The sequence below is a fragment of the Chelonoidis abingdonii genome, chromosome 4, assembly GCF_003597395.2.
Source record: "Chelonoidis abingdonii isolate Lonesome George chromosome 4, CheloAbing_2.0, whole genome shotgun sequence".
In the NCBI taxonomy this organism is placed as follows: domain Eukaryota; kingdom Metazoa; phylum Chordata; order Testudines; family Testudinidae; genus Chelonoidis; species Chelonoidis abingdonii.
In genome coordinates, this window is record NC_133772.1 from 86,308,144 (window position 1) to 86,332,721 (window position 24,578).

A 24,578-nucleotide genomic window follows, 5' to 3' on the forward strand; every position below is an offset into this window, starting at 1 on the left:
ACATGGTTCCAAGTTATCTGAGGGAACCTACAGAATTTACAGCTAGCTTGATGCACGTGCTTTGCATTAGTCCGTCACCCTCTGTCACCCAACTTGTGCATCTCCCCAGTGATTGTGTGTGTGTGTGTGAGAGAGAGAGAGAGAGTGTCTCCTTTGGATGGAAGGGAAGGAACCACATAAAGATCTCAAAGCATGTGGACAAAGGTAAATAATGCATCTTCATCTTCTTGGCTAATAACCAACCATAATAATTAATAAACACACAGCAAAAATGGGGGTGGGAACACAGCCTGAGGCTGAGAAATTATTGAACAATGTTCTAGGAGAACAGATAGTTTGGGAGGGGGGCTGTGGGGATTTCCTTTGCTTTCCTCCATCTCAAAACAAATTTTTGTCCAATCTCCCCCCAGGAAGACCATTTCTAATAGTCAAGGACAGGTGTAATGGAACATGTGGCATCAACTGAACTGTGGTGAAATCTAGTCTTGTTTTTTTTGGGGGGGGGGCTTGTAGGGGGAGGTTAAGGTGCTTTGCGTGATCTCCCAACCCAGTTCCTGCTTCCTTTGTCCCTTACTGCCTGTCAGGTGCACGTAATGAGACTGCAGGTCCTCGCTCCTCCCTACAGCAGGCGCTGCTGCTGCAAATCCTTTGCAAGGGACAAATCTTTTACTTGAAGCAGCTTCTCCCTCCCTCCCCCCGTTTCTCATCTCCCTCTCTGTATCTTTCCTGTAACACTGGGCTCCCACAGCTAGGGAGCTGTTTTTTCCCTCCAGTGTGCGCTGAGACACCGGAGTGTGAGTGTGTGCAGAAAGGAGGAGGACAGAAAAATCAGGCACAAAGATTCCGTGGCTGGAGAGGGGGTGGGGGGAGGGAGAGCATGTTGCCAGTGGCTTTTCAGCGGCAGCCTTCCTGTTTCCATCTTCTCTAACTGCACCCCAAAGCCTCAGTCTCTTCTGCAGCCAGGGACACGGAGAAGAACAAGAAATTTTGAAAGCGGGGGGAGAGCCCCCAGGAACCTTCAAGTCTCTCCCATTCATTTTTTCCTCCAGTTTTACCATGAACCAGGCTCTTTCCTGTCTCTGAGGAGAAATTAAAAAGCAGAAGGGGGAATTCAGCAATTCTTTGGTTGCTAAGGTAATTGGAGTGGTTGCACACAGATTTCTCAAGGAGCTTAATGGACAGATGATGTTATACATTTCGGGGCTTTTTGCTTGTTTGGTTAAAGAGAGCTTTTAAATCTGCAATTCAGCTCTGTCTACAAAACCGATTGAGAGTCAAGGCATGTTGGTTGTGCTCAGTGTTTTCAGGAACCCTTCTGGGGGCACAAGGAGGTTCTTAATATGAGATGAAAAGATTTTTTGTCTTCCAGAGTGGGTTGCATGTTCTGCATGTGTATTTGAGAATAGGGAAGGGGTGTGTGCGTGAGAGTGAGTTCGTTTACTGTCATATAGAAGCTGCAACTCTGTTACTCGGAGTAACGTTATTTAAATATGATTGTGTATGTTGTGCCTAAATGAAAGCCGCGGGGTGGTATTTGTGAATGTACGCAAGCTTCTCTGACACAGGCGGCTGGAGAAGGGCTTGTTCCAAAAGAAAAGCGATCTTACACGGATGGGAAGGAATCGCGGTTGAAGAAAACATACTGGAATCACTAAGCAACCAGTCTGGGGAAAGGGGGACTTTTGTGTGTGGTTCTTCAGCTGTATTGCTTCAGTTGCATTTATCAATGAAGGAAGATGGGAGACTAGAGTTCAGCAGTAGTTTACAAGAGTCTCTACTGTGCTGGTTGTCAAACTGCAGCCCAAGGCTCAGCAAAAGCACGCCAGTGAAATCTTTGGTGGGAAAGGGCAGTACGGCGATATATACTGCAGGGGCTTTGGGGGCAAGCTGGAGCTTGCTGCGAGGGCGAAGGGTGCTTTGGGTGATCAAATTTTCTACCGAAAAGGAAGTCAGTTTGGTTTAAAGGCAAAATCTTGTGAGAGCCCTCGCTTATCGAGATTCTTAGGCGGGCGTGTAGCTGCACGTGTTTAAATGATGAGCTCGCCTCGCTCCAAAGATTTCGGGAGAAGTTTTCTAAGATACGTTCTGCAGACAGGTCCTCTCGGAAGGGGTGTGGGAGCGGGAACTCTGGCCGCTGGTTGAGTAGCTTTTGAATGCACAGGAAAGCTGTGCGTGGCGTTTTTGCTAGGTTCTTTGATTTTCTTTTGTGGGGGAGCGGGTTGAGGGACTACGGACTTCATTGGGAGATCCCCGAGCAGGAGATTTCCCCGCGCAGCAACACAGCGGAAAGTTTGTCTCGTAATTACAACGAGTAATCCGCCCCTTCCAGTGAGAAGCCCTGCACAATAGAAAATACTGGGAGTATGGTGCTTTGTAGCCGCCTCATCTAACCCACCGCCAGCCAGACAGCTCACTCAGAGTCACATTTTTGTGTTTGAGAAATGTCAGCTCTTGCAAAGCACCGAGGAGGAAGGAAATGGTGTTTAATAGGGTTTATTTTTTAATGCAAATACGAATGTTTGTATCAGCCGTCTCCTTTAGTAATTGCAATGCTCACTGAATCCACATCATTGGAGCTTTAAACAAATGCTGCTGCCTTGTTTTTAAAAAGCCATGTTCTCGTGCCATATAAACGGTTGCAGTAAGGCTTTCTGGGTTGGGAGTAAGAAATGGGACACTGGATACGGAGTTAAAAATAAGCAGTAGGATGTGGCTCTAAACAGCAAGTGAAAACTGCCGAACGACATGCTTTTCGGAGACAGGTTTGCTTAGTAGCAAATAGAATGTATGTCCGTTCTCAATTACAAAGGAGATTTGCTTGAAGACAAGATCGTTGCTTAAGAGATCAGCTGCTACCTGTTCCCCGCGCATAATCATTCTCCTCTGTGACACTATCAACATATCTGTAGTAACCAATGTGATGTCATGAGGGAAGATTAGGGAACAGGTTGCGGAGCCAGCAAAAAGCTTCACAGCAATGCCATGTGTTAGGGACACCCAGTAGTTCAGATGGCTAACAAGACCCAGCCCCATCTCTGCGCTGTGGAGTGCTGCACCGAACTAGCAGTCACGGTCACTGCTCCGAAGCGCGCCTCGGCTCCGTGCTGCAAAGCCCAACTCACAGGAATCATCCTTGCTCACGCACGCTGTCCCTACGGACATCAGCATGATTGCTCACGAGTGCATTGCTCTAGCGAGGAACGATTTACAGGACCTGGCGATGAGAGGTTTTTCCAGGCTCATGCCTTAATTGTAACCTGTATATCACAGACTTGCGCGATGTTTCTTGGCGCTTTTGAAACTAAGGATTGTGTGATGCGCCTCAGAAAATCGCTCTTTGCTGGTTTTATTTATGTGTGTAGCTTCCCATGAGTACTGTTGAGAACAAGAGGAAAATCTCTTTCGTAAATAGCCTCGCATTAGAAAACTTCCCCCCCCCCCGCGGTTGTGGTGATGCTGTGCTCCTGCTGCCCCTCCCCGCCACCAAAGGTGGTTGCATTTCAGTTTCTGCTTTGCCTGTGCTCGCGCGCAGTTTGCAGAGTGCTTTGAGATCCTTGGGCATGAAAGGCGCTTAATAAAAGACAAAGTAAAGTATTATTTGCGATAATTCAGTGCAGATCATACCAAAAGATGCCATCGGTAGATTAGAGCTTTGGGAGTTTTAAGAGGATACAAAGTGTATTAGAATTCTGAGAGTGGTTTTGTTTTTGCTTTTTTAAAGAACTGCACGTGCTTCTCCCCTTCCCCTCATTACTTCCATCACCTGACTTTACAGTGAATACCACATTTATACTGATTTTTGGATGTCAGAAGAATTATCAATCTTTTGTTTAATTATGAAGTGCAATATTTTCTTTGCCAGCTGATTTAAGCACATTTCATATGTGCCCTTGGAAATCTGCTCATACAATTCTCTTAAACTGGATCAAATGCTTGAAGAACAGTTATTTTCTTAGGGACATAAAGGCACAGAATAATAAATGTCATTGTTTGAATCTCTATGCCAAATGCTGAAGAAACTATGTAGACCCTGCCAAAATTGACTTTATTTTTGCATGGATGCTGCCTATTCTAATGCCCCGATTTATTAAAATAATTAATGGTAAATGTTAGTATATGCAAGTGTGATGGAATTTAAATAGCCTTCAAACACTCCACCCCCAATTTTGAATTATAGCAAAGATCATAAACTGGTGAGAGAAAGAGTGTAACAATTTTCACATACTTCAGTGTGAGTTATACCTAGAATAGGTGTTTAAAGGCCACAGTTAAGCCATCTCACTAGTTTTATGGTTGCCCTCTTAATACTATTCCAGGAAAAGCTGTAACACACAGCTGCATATTATCATTAGCATCATTATTATTGACACTGCTTGCCCTCAATTTGTGGCTGATCATTACTGTAAGGGTGATGGTACAGCAATCTGTTTTCATCCAATAGCCTTTGAGGATAGGGCAAAAACGCATCACTGCAAATTAGTGATTCCCAACCCTTCTCTCTGGAGGCATAGGAAGTTCTTCAGGGTCCAGCATGTATTTCTGGTGTAGCCCACAGGTCTGATGAAAGTGAGCAGAGTGCTGTTCACAGGAATGTTCTTTGCATTGCTTGCCGTGTGTGAGACAGCAGGAGCAAAATTGAGTAATGGATCAGAACTGCCAGAATCCGTCACTATCTCTTTCAGCACCCAGGAAGGGGAGAAAAGGAGAAGGAAATATTCTCCCAATGACTGCAGTGGGCTAGCAGATGGAGGAGAAAGAAAAGGTACTGTGCCAATTGAAGTCACAGAAAGAGACAAAATAACTGCGGCGTGGCAACTTGACATTGTTTGTTGTGATGTTACATCAGTCCATTTTAAATTGACTAATGATGTTGTCATGCCATGACTCAGTCTTCCCATGTTGCAATTATTTTGTGGATGTCTGTGAGTCCATTCCATGGTGGTGATGCTCTCCAGCACTTCAAGAATAAAGACCGCTATCTTAAAGAATCTGGCTTAGAACAGTCTTGACCGTTTCATTGAGACAAGATTTTACATTAAATCCTATCTCTACCATGATATGTTCACTAAAAACAGCAGTGACAGATCTATCTAACAACAATGATATCAGAACTAGGGTTGGTTATTTCTCAACAGTGCCCTAAAACAGAGGAACGTAGGTTCCCCTTCATGGGCAGGATTTTGCATTCTTACCACCAGAGACAGAATTTGATTTATATTATTTCTGGTAAGGCATGCAGGTACAATAGTAAGGGGGATCATATGAGTAGTTAGATTTATTTTACTGAGCAACAGTGGATTATTATAAATTAATATTATTCTGTCTTGCTTTAGCAGCTGAGATAATGCCCATTACTTATGAGATTTTCTCAACTGGCTTCTAAATGCATTATTTTCTATGCCATCTTGTGGTATTATCTTTTCATTTCTTATGGCTTAGCATGGTGAGGTCTGTATGTATTTGGATGGAAGACCTCCAAAGGAAACCCTTGGTACTCTCGGGACTCTTGCTGGTGATTCATTACGGTTCTGCTCCTTCAAATCAGTATTGAACTAACATAATGTGAGTTGACACTTCACTGCTTGACATGTCAGATCAGATGTAAAATTGACATCCGAGCCACCTGTTGTCACTAAAGATTTTATGGTTCTGTTTATAATGGAGGCATGTAGACAGCCAGATAGATATACGAGAAAAGAGATGCTAGCGACCAAGGGCCAGATCTGGGTTTAAAGATGCAGATAAGTACCCAATGAGATTTAAGTGCTAACTCCCATTGATTTTGATGGGAGTTAGGCACATAACCTACTTTTGAAAATCCCAGTAGGCACCTATATGTATGTTTAGGCACCTAATTACCTTTGAAAATCTGGCCTCAAATTCCAATTCATGATATTGTTTGCACTGGGGTGTTCTAGCATTGTGGCCCAAAGAACAGCTCTGTGAAGCTCAAAAGCCTGTCTCTTTCACCAACAGAAGCTGGTCCAATAAAAGATATAAGCTCACCCACCTTGTCTCTCTCTGTCCAGATTATTGCATTCTGCCTACCCCAAATTTTCTCTGCAGTTTCAACTTGATACAGTGTTCCTTACTTCCTGTCGTAAACTATTGTGTAGTGTTGCTGTGTGCTGTGAAATAGCTGCTGACTTGCACCATGGAAGTGGCTGCATTACAGTGATGGCTGAGGTGACTGCAGCACGTATATACAATCTGAAGTGCTTTGGAATTCTTCACTATACATTTGATTTTGTTTTTCTTTCAAAAACATGTAGACTGGACAAAACTTTTCAAAGACACAGTTGTCACTAGTGAGGCTGCCGTACTTTTTTGACTGGGGAGGAAACTGTTTGTTGTTTATGAGGAGAAGCAGGGAAGAAAAGCTAACCCATAATTTTCTCCTTGGCTATCAAGTGTATAGAAGGGCTGTGGATGCAAGACAGGTTGCTGCTGCCCACTCGCGTTATATCAGATTTATTGCTGCTTTTGATCATCAGTGGCAATGAATATCAACAAATATGTATAAGTTAAAGTGAGTAGTAAGATTTTGACATTTCACTGTGTCAGGAGCTTAGTAGTAATGCTCTGCTCTTCACTGCCATGTAGGGACCAACTATCCTGTTCTCCTCCTTCCTGACTCAGCCGTGGCGGGATAACACAAAGGCAGTGTGCTTGGACCATTTGAAAATGGAGCTAGGAATATCAGATAATAAAGAGGAGTTACTTATATTGCTCACTAGTGAGCTCGATAGCCAAAAAAGGAGTGACACACATTGACAAATTCAAAGGGTGTTTCTTCTCTTTCTCTGTAGTTTAAATTCAGAGCAGTAATGAGGGCAGCTGTAACGTCCTCCTCACAGGGGAAAACTGACTAGTACAAATATCCAAGTAATGGTAGCTGTAATATGCTACATGCTCAGGGCCATAGATGATGAGGGAATATTGACTAATAATCTGGAAGCCCGGCCTCCTATGTTCAATTCATTGCCCTGCCACTGATTGTATGGCCTTGTACAAGTCACTTAACCTCTCTGTGCCTTAGTTCAGCCCTCTGTAAAACTGGGAATAATAATATTTGTCTTGCATGTGGATGCGGGTATTTTGTGGGCCTAAATCTTCAAAAAACAATTATACTTTGCATTTTACTTTAATTGGAAATCTTTAATTTTCTTGAAGAAGCAACCTGTAAGAACTCTAAGCACCTTGAGGAGTTTGGAGTGAGATTGTGTAATAGTCTTATGCAGTGGTGGATTGGTTATCGTGCCATTTTAGATTAAGCTTACTTGAAGGAATTTATTTAATCAAGCCCTGTTCAGCACAGGGAGTTTAAGTTGAGTAGTTCTGTGTTTAGAATCTAATTCTATTGGAGTTTATATTTGCCGATTGTAATAATTTGATTTTTATTTTCTGATCAGTACATATTAGAATGTTAGTACTGTACTTTTGATCTCCAACAGATCTTCAAACAAATGATTTTGTTACTAGTGTAACAGAAAATTTAGTCCATCCATTGTAAGTCACTTTTGTAAATCATGATTAGCAATTTTTATCGTGGAAAAGAGAACCTCATCCCCCAGACTGAAGTGGGAGACAAAGTATTGCTATTTTTTCCTTATCACTGCATTTAGTGGACCAGATCCTGAAGCACTGCAGTGCCCAAGTAAACTGACTTTGCAAAGTGGGGTTTCTCTCAGGGAGAGGAGATTGAATTCTCTTCCCCCTCATGCCCCAGGCCATAGAGTGCCAGTCAGAGTTGCCAACTTTCACATGGTAAATAAATAATCACCCCAACTTTCACAATAAACCAAACATCAAGCTAATTCCATTTCAAAACAAGGCCAAAATAAGCCAATCCCTAAGAACCTCAACACTCTATGTGACCAGATCCCCTTGCTGTGCAGTCTGAGACTGTGGTGGGCCCACTGTGCACCCTTGACTCTCTCCCCTCCCTTGTCCCTGCTTGCCTCCCCTGGCCCCAAGAAGCAACAAGCTATAAGCCCAATGAGCTACAAGCCAATTGAGCCAAAAACAAGCCCAATTTCTGCGTTTTTTTAGTGATTTTGACACCAGTATGGTTACTCATCTCATCCCCTGAAGGGAAGGGTTTGGTCAGTGAATTGGCTTAGTTGCAAAGTAACTGGATGCAGTTTTATAGCCCCCCAGTGAATCTCCTCTATGAAGACTAATAGCACTTTACAAATATTACCATAGTTTGGGATCACAAGTTCAGATGAAGTTTAGGGTGGGATTGTTTTTATCCTTTTGCATTTCTGAATTCCTATAGTGCTGACATTTATATTAGTTAAAGAGTCAATGTGTCTTCACTATTATATTCTCCCTGGCTATTCTTGATAACAAGATCTTGGCATATAGCCTTCCCATAGTGGCACTTTTTGTTGGAAGGTAAAATACTTATGGACAAATTGGGCCCGTTAATACTAATTTTAAAAATAGGCTGAATAACAGGAAAAAAATCTGATTGGGCAGCTGAGCTGCAATCTGTGTGTGTGTTCAATGCCTAGCCTTTTCCCCACCCCTCCCCACTCTGTGCCCTTTTTTCCCCCCTGCTGGTTGGTTTGTTTGCTACCCTCACTCGTTCAGTCATATCAAATTTAAACTTAAAGCTTTTGGGATGGGAATTGTCTCCATTTGAGTCTCTTCATATTTCTAGCACATTTTAGATGTTCAGAAATAATAAATATGATATACACTTCTGTAATAAATAAAAGGGGAGGAGGGATAGCTCACTTCGATGGACACCCAACTAGCCAGTTAGCTGTAAACTCCCTCTTGGTAGCTGTTTTTTACTTGTAAAGGGTTAAAAGTCCCCAGGTAAAGAAAAAAAGGGGAGGGGGGGCTCCTGACAAAAAGCGCCAATGGGAAGTTAGAACTTTTTAAAATTGGAAAAGAAATTTTCCCTTTGTCTGTCTCTCTGGGCTGAAGGGACAGGGCAGCCATGCTATAAGCACCTAAGCCAGGTATGATTATAAGTCATCAGATCATGCCTAGAACTACTTCTCTGAACTCCAGTGTGTACGTAGATCAGAATGGTTAGCTAGATGTGATTAGGATTATTTCTTTTATTTCTTATTGGCTTGTGGACTCCTCTGTGCTAAGCCCAGATGCTTTTGTTTGCTTGTAACCTTTAAGCTGAACCCCCAAAAACGCTATTTTGGGTGCTTGATTTTGGAATTGCTCTTTTAAAATCTATCAAAAGTCTAAGTTCCAGATGTATTTTCTTTCTTTTTGTTTTTAATAAAATTTACCTTTTTTAAGAACAGGATTGGATTTTTGGTGTCCTAAGAGGTTTGTGCATGTTGTTTGATTAACTGGTCGCCACAGCTAATTTCCTTTGTTTCCTTTTGGAATTCCCAAATGCTCCTTTCTGGGTTCAAAGGGGGTTTTGTTGCATTTGTGTGGTGGCAGCGTTTACCAAGCCAAGGTCAGAGAAAAGCTGTAACTTTGGGAGTTTAATACAAGCCTAGAGTGGCAAGTGTTATTTTTTAAAATCCTTGTGGGCCCCACTTCTGCACTTGGAGTGACAGAGTTGGGATTCAGCCTTGACAACTTCCCTTTTTAAAGGAGACTACCAACCAGTGATTAGAGGAGGAGTCTGGGGTATCAGGAGACCTGGTTCTATTCGGTGTAAGACCTTGTGTAAGTCACTTCATTTCAGTTTCCACGCATGTAAAATAGGTTTAACATCTAACTCTGGAAAGTGTTTTGAGAGCATCTGAAAATATCTACAAATAACTGCAAGTTGTTATGTTTCATTTGTTATTGTATATCATGCTAGTAGAAACAGAATCGATTATGCACATTAACTGTATATTCAAAATGAGATGCAGATTTCTTATGGGAGAAAAATGATCTGTCATCTTTAAGCAGTGGCAATCAAGGAATAGTCTGATCTCCTTCCACATGAGGGAGACAGGGAACCCATGAATAACAGTTGTAACACTTAATACTTTTTACCTTCAAACCACATCATCCCTAACATTCCTTACAACACCTACGTGAGGTGGGTCTATACTATTACCGCTGCTATTACAGATAGGTAAACTAGAGACAAAGTGACTTGTTGAAGACCACAGAAAATCCTTCTCAGATGCAGTCTTAGGTCCCTGGGAGTTTCTGGTTGTCAGCCTTCTGCTTAGACCACTAGACCATGCCTTTTTTTAATCATAGAAGGATGATTGTCTAAAAGGAGGTTGTTTTTTAAGAAAAGATATAATTGGGGGAGCCAAGTGTTTGAATGGAAAAGAGAACATACAGAAAACAACTGCCTCACATGGGATTTTATAGTGGTGCTGGGTATGACTCATGGGGCGTGCAGAAAGAAACCTTGAGTCAGATTTCTCTTAGGAAGCTCATAGGGAGCGACAACACATTGTGGAAATGTTTCTGGGGGTAACAGAGAACCAGAAGTCCCCACCCCATTGTGATACTAGTGTCATCAGTAGGGAAAAAGGGAGTTGGCCTACAGTGGTTTCTTTTCCCACTCGCTCACCGGAACATAGCTGGAAAAAGAGAGAGAGAGAGAGAGACCACCTCCACACACAGATCGGTGCTGCATCCATACTCCGGTGGTACACCAGACATCTTGTTTCTTTGCAAAAGGATCCAATCAAATGTAGGAAATTCAAATTTCAGGCTGGCTCCCGATCCCTAAATAATCTCTGATGTGGTGTGCATACCAGAAAGGGTCAGTTCTCTCGGAATGATCTTTTAATCCAACTGATGCATGTTTCCTGGAGGGCCATTTTGGGGTGTTATGTTTTTGGTTGACTTAGCTTTAATCTATCCTTGGTGCTTCCCTCTCTGCTCCCCCACTGTTCTTCTGTCTTGATTAGTTATTTCCCTCTCTCATTCTTCTTATCGCAGCTGCTGTTGCTACCTCTGTCCTTTCTGCCAATGCCCCAAGACATCTATCTATAGCTTCAGCAATGCCACATCTCTCCCCAGCTTCCATCCGCCTGGTTCTCCTTTATTTACTGTTGATATGACCTTGCCTTCTCCCTCTAATGGAAGTATTGGAAAAGTGATATGCTGCCAGTACTTCCATTTTAGCTTGTGATGAAACCCCCTGTCCCAGGGTTGGATGTGCCCAAAGGGTAGGCACAAGGGAATTGGGAGTCTATTCATTTGTTTCAAGTATAAACAAAAATACTTTCTTCACAACCCAGGGAGGAGGCACTTGACAAACAAGTTGATAGTAAGTGCTCTTGCTGGAAATGTTTATACTTTGTTCCTGAAAAAATATGGATATCTTGACGGTCTACCAGAGTGTTCAGTTTATATATTTTGAAATGATTAGGGGAGGGGTATCGGTGATAATCTGCTACACTGTTTTGAAAATAATTTCTTTGTAGTGCATTTCTATGGCCATAAGAATTGCTCTTCTGTTTTTATGAGTGCTTGGGATTATACCTCTCTGACACAGAAGATTTCAGTATCCAGATTGGGGGTAAACTCCATCAGAGGGAAATGACACCAAGCTTCCCTTCAGTTTAATGGGGAAATGTTAATAAGGGGCTCTGCAAGGACCCTCCAGCACATACCTGCTTCAGTGTGGCTCTCTCCATCTGCTCCATCAGCCCTCTTTTCAACAGCACATATGTCCTGCTGTAGTGGTTATTTCAAGAGGGAGCAAGCACAGCCGGAAACTGTTGTTAGAACCTTGTCATTCACGAGTGTGTGCTTTCACCTCTGTGAGTTTGGTCCATTTTTATAATTTTTTACCTCCATGTTACATACATGATATTGCATACATGAGAGGTAGCATGGGCCAGTGGATAGAGCATTGAACTGGGACTCAAGAGCCCAGGGCCTGGTTCTTCTACTGGTCTGCAGTGTGACTCTGGGAGAAGTCACGTTACCCATCTGGCCTCTGTTTTCCTGTTCAGGCATTGCCTATCCTGTCTATTTAGACTATAAACAAGGGGTGCCGAACTCTGTTGGAGGAAAGGGCTGGATTTCATGTTTGTTTATGGTTGACGACTTGGGTATGTAAATTCAGGATGTCAAATTCCTTTCAGCCACAGGGGAAGACCCACTAATATCCATGGGAGGTTTGCACAGAGATCAAGGAGAGAGCCTTTATATAGTAAATAATTTTTTATTTTTCCTTTTTTTCCCCTTTGCAACAACTCCCAAATCCCACTCTCTGAGGGCTTCATTACCACCTCCATCCCCTGTTCCATCTGCTTTAAATGATCAGGAATGCAATAGATAATGTTGACAGTCAAGGTCATCATTAATCCTCAGAACCGGCACACCAATCAGATTAATAGGGAGCAGAAGAGTTTGTGGCTCTTACTCATTGTTTCAGTCTGTCTGCTGACTCAGGAAGACATCATGTTATCAGTTTACACTTGGTTCAGATTTGGAAAGTTATCGCTGCAGGCATGAAGATTAGAAATTTATGTTTTAAATAAAACTAAAGCTGAGATTTTGCATAATCTTAAACCATGCTGGCCACAAAACTACATGATGTGAGCAGGATGCCTGATACACCTGCTATAAACTCTTTGGGGAAGGGACTGTTATTCTCCTATGTGTTATTTTACATTGCCTACCAGTATACAAATCTTGGTTGGCACCTCTAGGTGCTACTGTAATATAAAGAGAATATAAAGATACAGATTCCCTTCTGTCAAGTGGCATTCTAGAGAGATTTATGGCAGATGTGAAACATCAATTTAGAGTTAATGGAAACTAATTGAATTCAAATTAACTAATTTTTTTCCTTGTCCTTTCCCTCCTGTCACTTTAACTAATTACCCAATGAATTGGGTGCAAATATTTCACCCAACCAGTAGACTTTTTCTGGTAGATAATTATCAGTTCAGCAACTCACATAGCTGTAGAAGTTTTCAAGCACATGAACAGTAGAGAGTTTTAGATATGCATGTTACTCAGTACAGTGAAATAGGTTATGTTTTAATGACATCAAACTGCTTTTTACACTAGATTTGCACAACTGTGGTCACTATGAGCTCCCAGTCTCTCACATTTGGACGGGAGCATGACATCTCAGACACAGGCAGTTTTTTAAATGTAAAAATGATACAAAACCAGTTATTCCTATTAATTATCATATGACATATTATTGCAGTCAGGAGATGCTGATGGATTTCTGTGTGGGTATTCAATTAATATGTTCCATTTTATGGGCTGAAATTTGTGCTCATTACCTAGGCAAAACTTCCCATTGAAATCAAACATGCTAGAATTGTCTTGTTCATCACTTCCATTATGTTGGTTGACTTCAGAGGAAGTTTTATGGAAGTTCTGAACTGGACCTCATATCTGTAGCTGTTTTGCTTGGAAAATCCTACATGCATTTAATGAGAATATTTAGGTACCTTTGCAGAATATCTTCTCTTAATTCTCCTTTTTTCTCACTCTACCCCTCCCTACAAAATGTGTGGTTTACTGTGACGCTGACGAGGTAGTATATTGCTCTCTTTCTAAATGCTTAGGTAGAAGATTGCCTTGTGGGACTAGAAGATGGCTCTGATGTCAGCTGTCATACTTTTGATTGACTAGGTACTTTAGAAAGCATATTGAAGAGCCCTGTTAATATTCATGCTGATTAGTTATGACTGATTTAGCATTTTCTTATAGGGATTCCTATTAACAATATCCTGCATTGTTGGTTGTTAACACCTGTTGTCTCACTTCAAAATCCAGCATCAGGCAAGATTAATAGCTTGGTTGTAGATAAACTAGTGTTTGCATCTCAAGGCTACTGTACATATTGGTTATCATAGTTTAAGTGACATTGGAGATCTTGATGTAACATAAAGGAACCATTTGTTCTTTACAGTTGATGATCCTCCTGTTCTTCCGAGGAGGTTCCAGGAACCCAGTCAGATAAGAGAGGGATTAAGTAACCTCTTACACCAACCAAGTACATTTTGTCAAGTGCTGCCTGTCTGCTCTAGTCAGATTATTTTTCAGGGAAGAGTGGAGCTGGGTGTAAGCAAAAAAGAAGGAAATACGTAATGGAAAAATATCAGTAGTACGGACATGTGCCAATCCCCCTCCCCTAAAATCTTATCCTACAGGAATCTGTTAGCACATTTATTAAGGTTTTAATTTGCCACTAAACATTGTTTTAAAAAAATCTTTTAAATGATCTTCATACTAAGAACAAAATGTTGAATATTATTGGCTCGCAGTGTGTGTGGGAAAACCAGAATGAAACTCATTTAGGTAACAGGTCAGACAAAAAACTGTAGAGGATGTGAAGCAGTATAATATGTCAAATGTAAAATATGCATCTAGATTTTTGCTTTTGATTGCTTTGTGGCTAATGTCAGAAAAGTGGTTTCTGTGAGTGAGTTAGTGGCCTCAATCCAGTCCTGAGCAAATATATGTCCACAATTCAAAATCCAACATCAAAATGGGCACCCTTTTAGGCAATCTCAGCAGAGTGCCTATAGCGGGGTAGGCAGACTACCACCGGAAGGCCGGCTCCGACCCCTCAGGGCTTTGAATCTGGCTCTCGGGATTGCCACGGGCCCTGTGCCACTCTCAGCAGCAGCCAGCCCACCATCTCTGCGGCCCCAGGCCCTTGCCTCCAGGCACCACCCCCCACAGATCCCATTGGCCGGGAACAGGGAACCACGGTGAATGGGAGCTTTGGAGGAGATACCTGGAGGCACAACGAGGGCAGCGCATGCGGAGCCCTCCGCCCGCCCCCCTTCCCCAGGGGCTGCAGCGCTCCCTGGAGCAGTGTGAGGCCAGGGTCAGGGCAGGCATGAAGGGAGCCTCCCCTGGCCCCAGTGTGCCGCTGCCACCCTGGAGCCTGAACCCCTCCTGCACCCCACCCCCCAACTCCCTGCCTTAAGCCCCCTGCCTGCACTGTGCACCCCTCCTGCACCTCAACTCTCTGCCTTGAGCCCCCTCATATACCCCGCACCACTCCTGCACCCCAACCCCCTGCCCTCAGCCCCCTCATACAGCCTGCACCCCTCCTCTGCCCCAACCCCTTGTCCTGAGCCCCTTCCTGCACACCGCACCCCCCCATACACCCCGTACTTCCTCCCGCACTCCAACCCCCTGCCCCAGCCCTGCATAAAATTTCCCCACCCAGATGTGTCCCTTGGCCCAAAAATTTTGCCCACCCCTGCCCTATGGGTTGGCTAACCTAAGCAGAACAAAGTGCTCTGATTACTAGTGGTGATCCCTCCAGACCAAGAGCCCACAGGTCATAATTAAAATTGTAATTTTGCCCCCTTCACAGAGTGAGTTTAACAATCCTGCACAGAGATGCTGTTGAGAGCAGTTATTAAAATTCTGTTGTACTCAGGAAAAATAACTCCAAAATAGTATCAAGAGGCTCGAAGATTGAAATGGATTCCTTGAAAAGACAAATATACTTTGTTTGCCTGAGTGTTTTTAATTTTTTTTCCTCACGGCCTTCCTTGTACTTCAACCTAGGATCTGAAAGTCAAACTTGAATTTTTCTGCATTGCCATCACTGCCATCACCACCACCACTAAAGATTCTGCAATATGAATTCTGTTAATAATTGTGTTTAATGATACATAAGCCAGAAGAGAATCCAGTTTGTTGGCCTGTAGCTATATTAGGACTGGGAGGAGAAAAACATAGTGAAACATTTTTGGTCGTGGAAGTATCATTGTTCTATGTTTGTACAGTACCTAGCATAGTGGGGTCCTGGTCCATGACTAGGGCTCCTAAGTGCTATAAAATTACAAATAAATAATAATAAATATTTTATTTAGATTTAGAATAAATAAAAGGATGAATACACAAACTCTAAGAATCCTTCCAATTATTTATTACACAAACAAAGCACAATGCAACCAGCTCCTCCCTTCTCTACCAAGCAGCATCACATAATCAGATACCAATGTGGTTTTTTGTACCTCAGTCTACTTACATCTCTTCAAAGTCCAGGTGAAACAAATGGTCCCTGAATTCATCTTGAGAACAGATGTATTGCTTAAGAAGACTCTTATTTTTACACAGCCACTTATCTAATGTTAGCCACAAAGAAGTCAAAAGCAAAAGTGATACAAATATAGAAGTATGTTTTGCATTTGATATACTGTACTGTTCTGCATTCTCTAGAGTTTTTTTTGTCTGACCAGTTAGCTAAATAGATTTCATTCTGTTATCTCGCTCACAGTGTGAACTAATACTATGGTCTTGAGGTAGCTGCAATTTTCAGTCATTACCTACATTGGCTGACTATGAACCAGTGAACTAGAGGTGACAGTCTCATACTCCATTATCCATCCCCTGGGTCATCTTGTCCCTAATTCTACCATAGCTTGAATTTAATATAGATAATTTTTCTCCATACACTTCCTGGTTTTCATTTTAAAAATAAATACCATTTTTATTTTCTGTCAAAACATTGTTACCTTTCCTATTGCTTCTCCAACTCTCTATATAAACAAGTAACAACATGTAATCTTTACACACAGACTGGGTATCACATCTGTCAACATTTTCTGTTACATACCTAAAGCATCTCTAAATCCAGCTTTTTTCTATTGTACCGAAGTCAAATAAAATAATTGTATTTAAAAAACAATAAGTTGCAATTGGTAGATGATGAAAAGCCTGTTTGTAAAAGCACATAGAATGCAAGTTTATTTGCCAGCCTATTCTCTCAGAGCAGTTATGATTTACTAAACTGAAAAATTCTTGGGTTTAGTTTTAGAGTTACATAAAGCAAACAACTAAAGTCAATTGCACATTTATGTATTGCTCACAAAGCTTACAATCCATTTTTAATACAGTAAGCGTATATCAGATCTAAGCTGACTGTTAAATTTAATACAGTTAAAGATGATTACTTCTATTAACATTATTTAGAAGGCTAAAGTCATACGTCATAGGAAGCATGAAGGAAAAAGGGGGAATAGGCAGTAATAAGAAGACTTTATTTTTATTCAACCCCCCCCTTTTTTTTTGACCATTCATTGAAACCTGAGACTGAAACATTGACTAATTATTTTTACATCTACATAGGTTAAATTTATAGAGTTCACCTGCCTATATATAAATCTGTAGTCCAGGTGCTTATCTCTCTTGGTGGTGTGCTCTAAAACCAAGTAAAACACAGAAACAGTCTGATTAGAGAAAAATGTTTTTCTTCTCATTTCAAAGTGACTTTTGACCTTACTGTGATAATACCACAGTCTCTGCAGAGTTGAGTCTGATTATTAATGGAAGGGATAACCTGTAATTTCTTAAAAATGTACGCAAGTATGGTAGGCTTGAGTTACGTAGGCGATGGATGAACTGAACCTTTCTTATCACGTAAAGAACAGATTTCTGTTAGCTTAAACTGTGTTTGCAGTATTAAAGCAGGAAAATATTAATCATGCTGAAACAAAAAATTGAGGAAAACTGTGTGACTTACAAAATTTTATCCTCTTGTTGATTTTTTTAAGAGTAACTTACCTTACAATAATATTCAAAATCTTTTAAACCAAATATAACATTATTTGTAAGGCCATTTATGCTTTGCTTGGTTGCAAATATAGTGTATTAAGATAGCTACTATTAAGAGGATATTTCACTTAGCAAAAAATTCTCTTTCTCCTCCATGTAGATACCATGTACCTCTGGAGTGCTGGGGATTCTCCACTTTTTTGTCATGATGGCCGGCCTTTCATCCAAAGAAGGCTGGACTGGCACTTCCATTAGTGTATCAATACTTTTACTGTGTCAGCTAGAATAGTCACTGCAGAGTGACATGAGGGACTTCAGCTGGGTGCCTTAAATACAATGCCAGTGTAGCACTCCCAATCTCTCCTAGTGAAGGGAGTGAGAAATGAGACCTGGGAATTGAATTGAGCCTGGTCACTAACATGCAAGTAAGGCAGAGCTCCAATCAACAGCTGGTGATCTTTTTAGCTTTCATTTAACTTGTACAGTTTATGCATGTGTAAACAGCACAAATGGAACAGGCCTTAGTAGGAACCTAGCACTGTCATGCTTTTCGTCTTGAACAGCAGCTCTGAGTACACTTTCTCTCTTTCCTTTTATGTTCTCTGTTACCTCCTTTTTGCGTCAATGGAAAAAGAAAACTATCTAATAAATCAAAAACTGTTTTCAACTAAGTGCATCAAATGAGGCAAAGGAAAGAAAGCATTACTCCGCAGATCTACTAGGAGCTGTTCAGCAGCGCTTTGGCTGAATTCACTTTGCCACTACCACGACCCTCCCAGAACTCAGTAGCCTATTACTATAAGTTAAATGAGACTTCTTTTTTAACTTCCTTTCTTTTCTTGTTGAACTGTACTAGACAAAACATGGCAGAAAACAATCCTGAATTGGCATAATGGAAGACTAGGTGAACTCTCATTCCTCTAATGATGGTGTGTGCATTTTGGGAACATGCCCTCAGGAAAACCTCTCACTAGTATATCTTTTTATTTATTTATTTTTTTTTAAGAGTAGAAGGATACTAAAGACCTGTCTGAAAAATCAGAAAATATGGCCATTTAAGGTTAAGGATGAAAATTGTGATGTCTGAATAATATGAAGCACAACTGAGTAACACTGCAGGAGGCTGTTTGACTAGATATCAGAAGTATCATCTGTAAAGTGTGCACTGTCAGTTTAAAATTAATATATTTTTTTTTTTAAAAAAAAACCTATGATCTTGATTTGTGATATATCAGTGGAGCGCATCTGTGCTCTTATGTTTTGAAGATGGAGCTGGGGAGTCAGGAGACATGAGGACCATTCTCAACTCTACTTTGACTTTGAGTGATCTTCAGAAAGTCACTTAACCTTTCTGCCTAAATTTCCCAGTCCATAAAATTGGGATAATAATACCCAAATGCTTTGTGGTTTAAAGTACTTAGAAATCTATGGATGAGAAGTGCTATAAAAGTGTAAAATATATTAGCGTCTTATTTAAAGTGAAATAATTTTAAAACTGATTACTTTTTACCATCTATTCTATTTTAAATATTTTTTGCATTTAATCATTTTCGATAGAGAAATTAGTTTCATTTTCAGGTAATCATGCACTTGAACAATAGTGCAGGGTTGGGTTTCCAACAATGTATAGAAATAGGTAATGCTACGTGGAATGAAAAACAATTGGTAGAGACATTTCTGTTTCTTTGTTTTTGTGTTTTTTTTAAAAAGCGTTAAAATATCTAACTCTTATGCATGAATTGACCTAAGTGTCCCTACAATTAAGTATTTCCATATTTTTAGGTTTAAGCTAGAATCTTAATGTTGAACTACAAAATGTGTGTGCTTGTGCACATGATGCGAGAATGAGGGTTGCCGATGGAGGAAGAAAAATATTTTGAACCCACATCAGCAATAAAAAAAGACGATAGTCTTCCTTGGCCCTTGTCCAAGAAGAGATCTCTCAACTAATATAGCTAGCCACTCCTGGCTCCTTTGAAGTATGTGGTGTTCTAAGTTGGGCTCAGGGGTTCTCCTGGGTGGGAGGGAGCAGGGCTGGTAGGTGGTGGGTCAAGATGATCCTGGCCAGAGTGGAGTAGCTTCTTGAGAGCTGTTATTTGACAATGTAATTTAGAGCAATTTGGGGGCTGCTCTAATATATGCTGGAGTGGTATAGCCCTTGGCAGCCTCCAGGAATAAGGGAAAGAGGTGTGGAAAAGTGGTGAAAACCATCTCTTTCTCTTCTCAGATTCAATGACTGCTGCTCTGGATCAACCAAAAATGTGGGATCCCAAAACTTGGAAGAGGCAATGGTAGGCAAATTATATTGGTAGATGTTTGGGGGAGTTTGTAGATAGTACACCTTAGTTTTGCTATTGTAGAAGAAATCTGATTGGAGGCCCTTGCTACAGGAGAATATAAGTGTTAGGCTTCAGGGAGGGCAGGGTCCTGCTGTGTAGGCTTTTGTCATGGAAGTACTAGAGCCTTGAACAGCTTAGGGAAGGTCAGAGATTCTTGTTACAGGGGAGATGTGAGAGGATGTTGCAGTTGGTGGGAGGCAGTTCTAGTGTAAGCATGGAAGAAGATACTTTCACAAATCCACAAGAAGTCTATAAGTGCTGGACATTGGGTCTTGAAATGTGTATATCATAGACTCCTTTCCCAGATGCCTTGATAATGCGTGTTCACTTTTAAATCTTGTTATACTCTTTGCCTCAATGTCTTATTGCTCTGATTTACACATGTTAAGTATTTGTTTGGCTAAGAAAATAACTTTGTCAGTTTTAAATTTGTTGCCTTTTGAATTTAATTGCATATGTCTTTATTTTATTACACAAAGGAATAAACTGGAGTGCCTGGCTGACCTTCCCTAGTGTATTCATTCTTTGATGTATTACTATCATGTCACTTTTTATTTACTGCCTCTCTAACCTAAATAGTCCTAACTTTTTAAATCTCTCATGTGTAAGTGAAGGTATACTGAAGACCCCCTGGCTGGTCTTGATGGATATCTTTTAAATATATCATGTTTTTAGCATATTCAGCAGGGCTGGCTGAAAAATGTTGTACAAAATATTATCTTGTTGAAAACTGGGATTTCATTGATGTTTGTGTGAAATCAGTCTTTTCATGCAGAAAATTCCCATGGGGGAAATCAAACGGAACCATTTCTTTTTGATTTCTTGACCCAAAACAAAACACTGCATGTTGAGGCAACACGCAATCTCTGCATCTGCCTGAGTTGCTGTGGAGCCTCATAGGAATTGTAGTTTGGGGTTCCCCATGCCTTCATTCGGCACTGTGGCAATTCAACCACAAGGAGAGACCAACATGTATCATGGGGGATGTGGTCCAGTCAGGAGCTGGGCCCTCTAGGGGTATGTTGTCATGGGGATAAAAAAAGCCTCAGATAGCATGGTTCAACTGACTTGACTCAGACTCTTGGACTGAAAAATTGCAGTGTAGATGTTTGGACTTGGGCTGTGAGGGTGGAGGGTCCCAGAGATCAGATTTCAGCTGACTTGGGCCTTCTATGGGTTTTTTATCCCTGTATAGACGTACCCGAGGGGAGAATGAAGGACTTGGAACTACAACTCCCATAAGACAGCATGACAGCTCAGATTAATACTGACTAAAAACCAAAATAATTTTTTTGTGAATCTCTAAATGTTTTTGTCACGGTTTCAGGGTAACTGCACCTCTGACTTGTCTGTTGTCTGCTCAAAGGATGCTGTCCTTCGATTTCAGGCTTCTAGCAACTACCTCTCTATGGGCTGTGACTTGCATCCCTCTCCCTCTACGCCATGGAGCATTTAGGCTTGCAGTCCCCCTGAACTTCACTGTGATTATCCGAGAAGGTCAGACTTTAGCTCCGATCCTGTAGTTTTGCTCTCTCCCATGGGTTAAAATAGTTGTTTACCAGATATCTGATAGCCTTCATAAAGCAAAGTACATTTATTGGACAAAAGCCTTACAGAGAAACTGCATCCTAAAACAATAAACAATCTATAAACTTACATAATTTTACCAGGTGTTACCCATCTTCCACATGGAGATTTTCACAGGTTCCAGTCCTTCAAACCCTTCAGCAGGGTTTGTCCCCTTGGTTAAAATTCACATCAGTTTGTTGGATCAAAATGAAGGCCTTCTGGCAGTTCAAACTCTCACTTTTATATAGTTTGAGGCCGTTGTTGCCCAGGCCTCCTGAAACAATCAATGCCTTTTTCTCCTGGGCATAAACCATCAAAGAGAGGATATCTGCATAACTGGCGCTGGGCTTTTTATTAATCACCCGTTAATGATTCCAGATTCCACAGGGGATCCACCCAGTGAGCCCGGAACACACAAATATAGTGTGTATTGAGACACAGGTCTCTGAATATTCCACAGGCCAGATTATCTGCCCCATCTCAATATCATAGTCTTCTAAGTTTTCATGCTTCCAAGGTCTGGCTCACAAAGAAGAGGCAGATGAGATAGACAAGATGGGTGAGGTAATATCTGTTATTGGACCAACTTCTTTTGGTGGAAGGGACAAACTTTCAAGATTCACGAAGCTCTTCATCAGGTCTGGGGAAGGTAACCAGAGTGTCCAAGCTAAATACAAAGTGGGATAGATTGTTAAACATAAAGAGTTCACCCATGTTGTAGGAGACCACTGAAAATGAACACCTCTGGAGCTGTAGGACAAAGGAGGGTGTAGTGGGCAGCCGAGTGTTTTAAAAATTGTTCCAATGAGCCACAAAACTAGTGTCTCTGTTAAGTCCATGGTTTGTAGTTTCCAGCAGAGTTCTGAATTTAAGTTCCCAGGCTTGTCTTTTGAAGGTGTCATGCAGGTTTCTTTTGAGGACAAGGACAGAGAGGTCAGATATTGAATGATTGCTTTGTGAAATGTTTGCCCATGAGTAACGAGGTGTTTTTGTCTTTTATCATTTTTCTGTGTGAATTCATTCAAGAGCATACTGCCTTTTTGGTTTCACCTACCTAGTTGTTGCGGGGGCACTGGATGGACTGATGCGGTACACTGCATGTGTAGGACCCATCGCTTTTGAGGGGAGTATTTATAATTGTATCAGTGAAGACCTGTCTGCAGGCTTTGCATCTGTTGTTAGGGACGGATTTGGTACCGCTTTGAGTTGTGTCCTAGTCTGTTGGGGAGTTTGCTTCTGATGATGAGCTTTATGAGGTTGCAGGATGGTTTGAAGGCCAGAAGAGGGAGGTTCAGGAAAGATTTCTTTCAGGATGTGTTCCCCATTGAGTATGTATAGGTTATAATTGTTTGATAATACCATGTATGGGTTCCAGTGTGGGGTGGTAGGTGAGAACTAGGGGTATGTAATCAGTGGCTGTTCTCCCCCCCCCAACCCTGTTTTGAAGCTAGTTCTCTCTGGGTGTTTGGATGACTCTTTCTATGATGCACAATCTCCTTCTCTGGTGGAGTGTCCTCATTTGATGAAGAGATTTTAAGTGTGTCCCGGACTTTCCCTTTGGAGCATATTCTGAACTATTGGAATGCTGATAACATTTATAAAGTTGATGCAACCATCTCAAATATATGCCTGCATTTGTCATATCTGTCACAATTTCCTTTAGATTGAAAATGTTACAATGAAATGTGTCAATGTTTTCCAAACTGAACTTCTCATTCTGTGGAAAGTTAAAATATTTTGCTCTTTTTTTTTTTTTGAATGAAAATGTGTTGAAACACTGGTTTCTGGGGGATGGAAATTCTGTTTTTCAGTCAGCTCTAATATTAAAGTCAAGAACAGATAGGTGTGAGCCATTGTACTTATTATTTGTGGCTCATGATACACTCCCACAAGTGCCTAATCCATCTGAGGCAGTGACGTCAGTCCTCTGGCTCTTGAGGACAGCTTTGTTAAGTACAAAGTTTTGTATATGACTATGAAGTTAAATTTCCTCTCTGAATTACACTCTGCAATTTTTAAACTGATGTGTTAGAATCAAGCCTGTCACTATGGAGAGGAGGCACCGCCTCTCCAGTTGCCTCCTACTGCTTCCTCTGCAGTCTCAGAAGCAGCTTGGCTATGAGCTTGGAGAACTCTGAGTAGTTGCTGTCTTTTTCTGGCTGTTCAATAGTTTCATGCGGGCTGCATCACGAGGGGGCAGGTGGAGGGGGAGAAGAGAGTAATGCTGCTTGCTCCATTACCTACTTGCCTGCTGCGCTATGGGAGCTGCAGGGAGGAAAGGAAAGGAGACGCTCCTTCACAGTGATGCATTCAGGAATCTTGACAATGGGTAGGCTGCTGGTGCGCTGAAACCACATACTATTATGCTTACTAATATTGTCTCACTGTTTCCTTGTGCTCCCTGGTCTCCTGTATCCATCTGTTGTCACTTGTCTTATATTTAGATTCTAAGCTCTTTGGGGCAGGGACTTGTCTGTTTCTACCCCTGAGCACAATGGGTTCATGGTCCATGACTAAGGCTTCTATGTGTCACGATAATACAAATAATAAATAATAGACTGACAACCTCTTACTAAGCCTAAGGGAGTGTGTAGGAAAGGATGGCTCCCCTCCTCTCCACAGCCACACAGAGCAGTCCAGGAAAGGAGAAAAGGAGGAGAAATTTAAAACCAACAACCAGTTATACTTCCTAGTTCTGGGCTTTAGCCCAGGTTAGAGGAGTGTAGGGGCTGCTGTAACTTGTATCATCTGGGAACAATTCCCTATGGACCACCCACCAGTGAGGGATGGCTGGAACAAAGTGCACTTCCTCTTCCTGCCCTGGCCACTCCATGCCCACTCCATCAGAGGCTGCAGCAGAGCAGGTGTAGGAACTGCCTCTGCCAACTCTACACCTTCTGCCCCATGCTAATGAACTCCCCAAGAGGAGACTTGCAGGTGTCTTCCACTCCTTTGTGCTGCCTCAGAATCTGCTCTAAAATACTGATCTTTTTTAAGTAAAATGTTTGGCTGCTCAAAGGTGTCTCTATATAGAGAGAGCACCAGTCACTGAATTGTCTAGGTAGTATCTAGTAATTTGTATGTTTAGGAACTGTAGATGCTGACATTTACAGCTAGCTCACACTAGACTGATGCCTGGATATGTTAAAACTAATTCGTAACCCCCATGCCTTGATCAAAGCCATTGTGGAGATAATACTGAAACCATTAAGGTAACTAAGACAGCTGGTG

General features: G+C 41.6%; 1 protein-coding gene across 1 annotated transcript in view; it reads left to right on the plus strand.

The window, feature by feature from the left end:
• Positions 1 to 824: 824 nt before the first annotated feature.
• Positions 825 to 24,578, plus strand: part of RGS6 (regulator of G protein signaling 6) — a 500,599-nt gene continuing 476,845 nt past the window's right edge. The window contains 1 exon segment of the mRNA XM_032768378.2: positions 825 to 1,134. The gene's annotated coding sequence lies outside the window, so the exon portion shown is untranslated.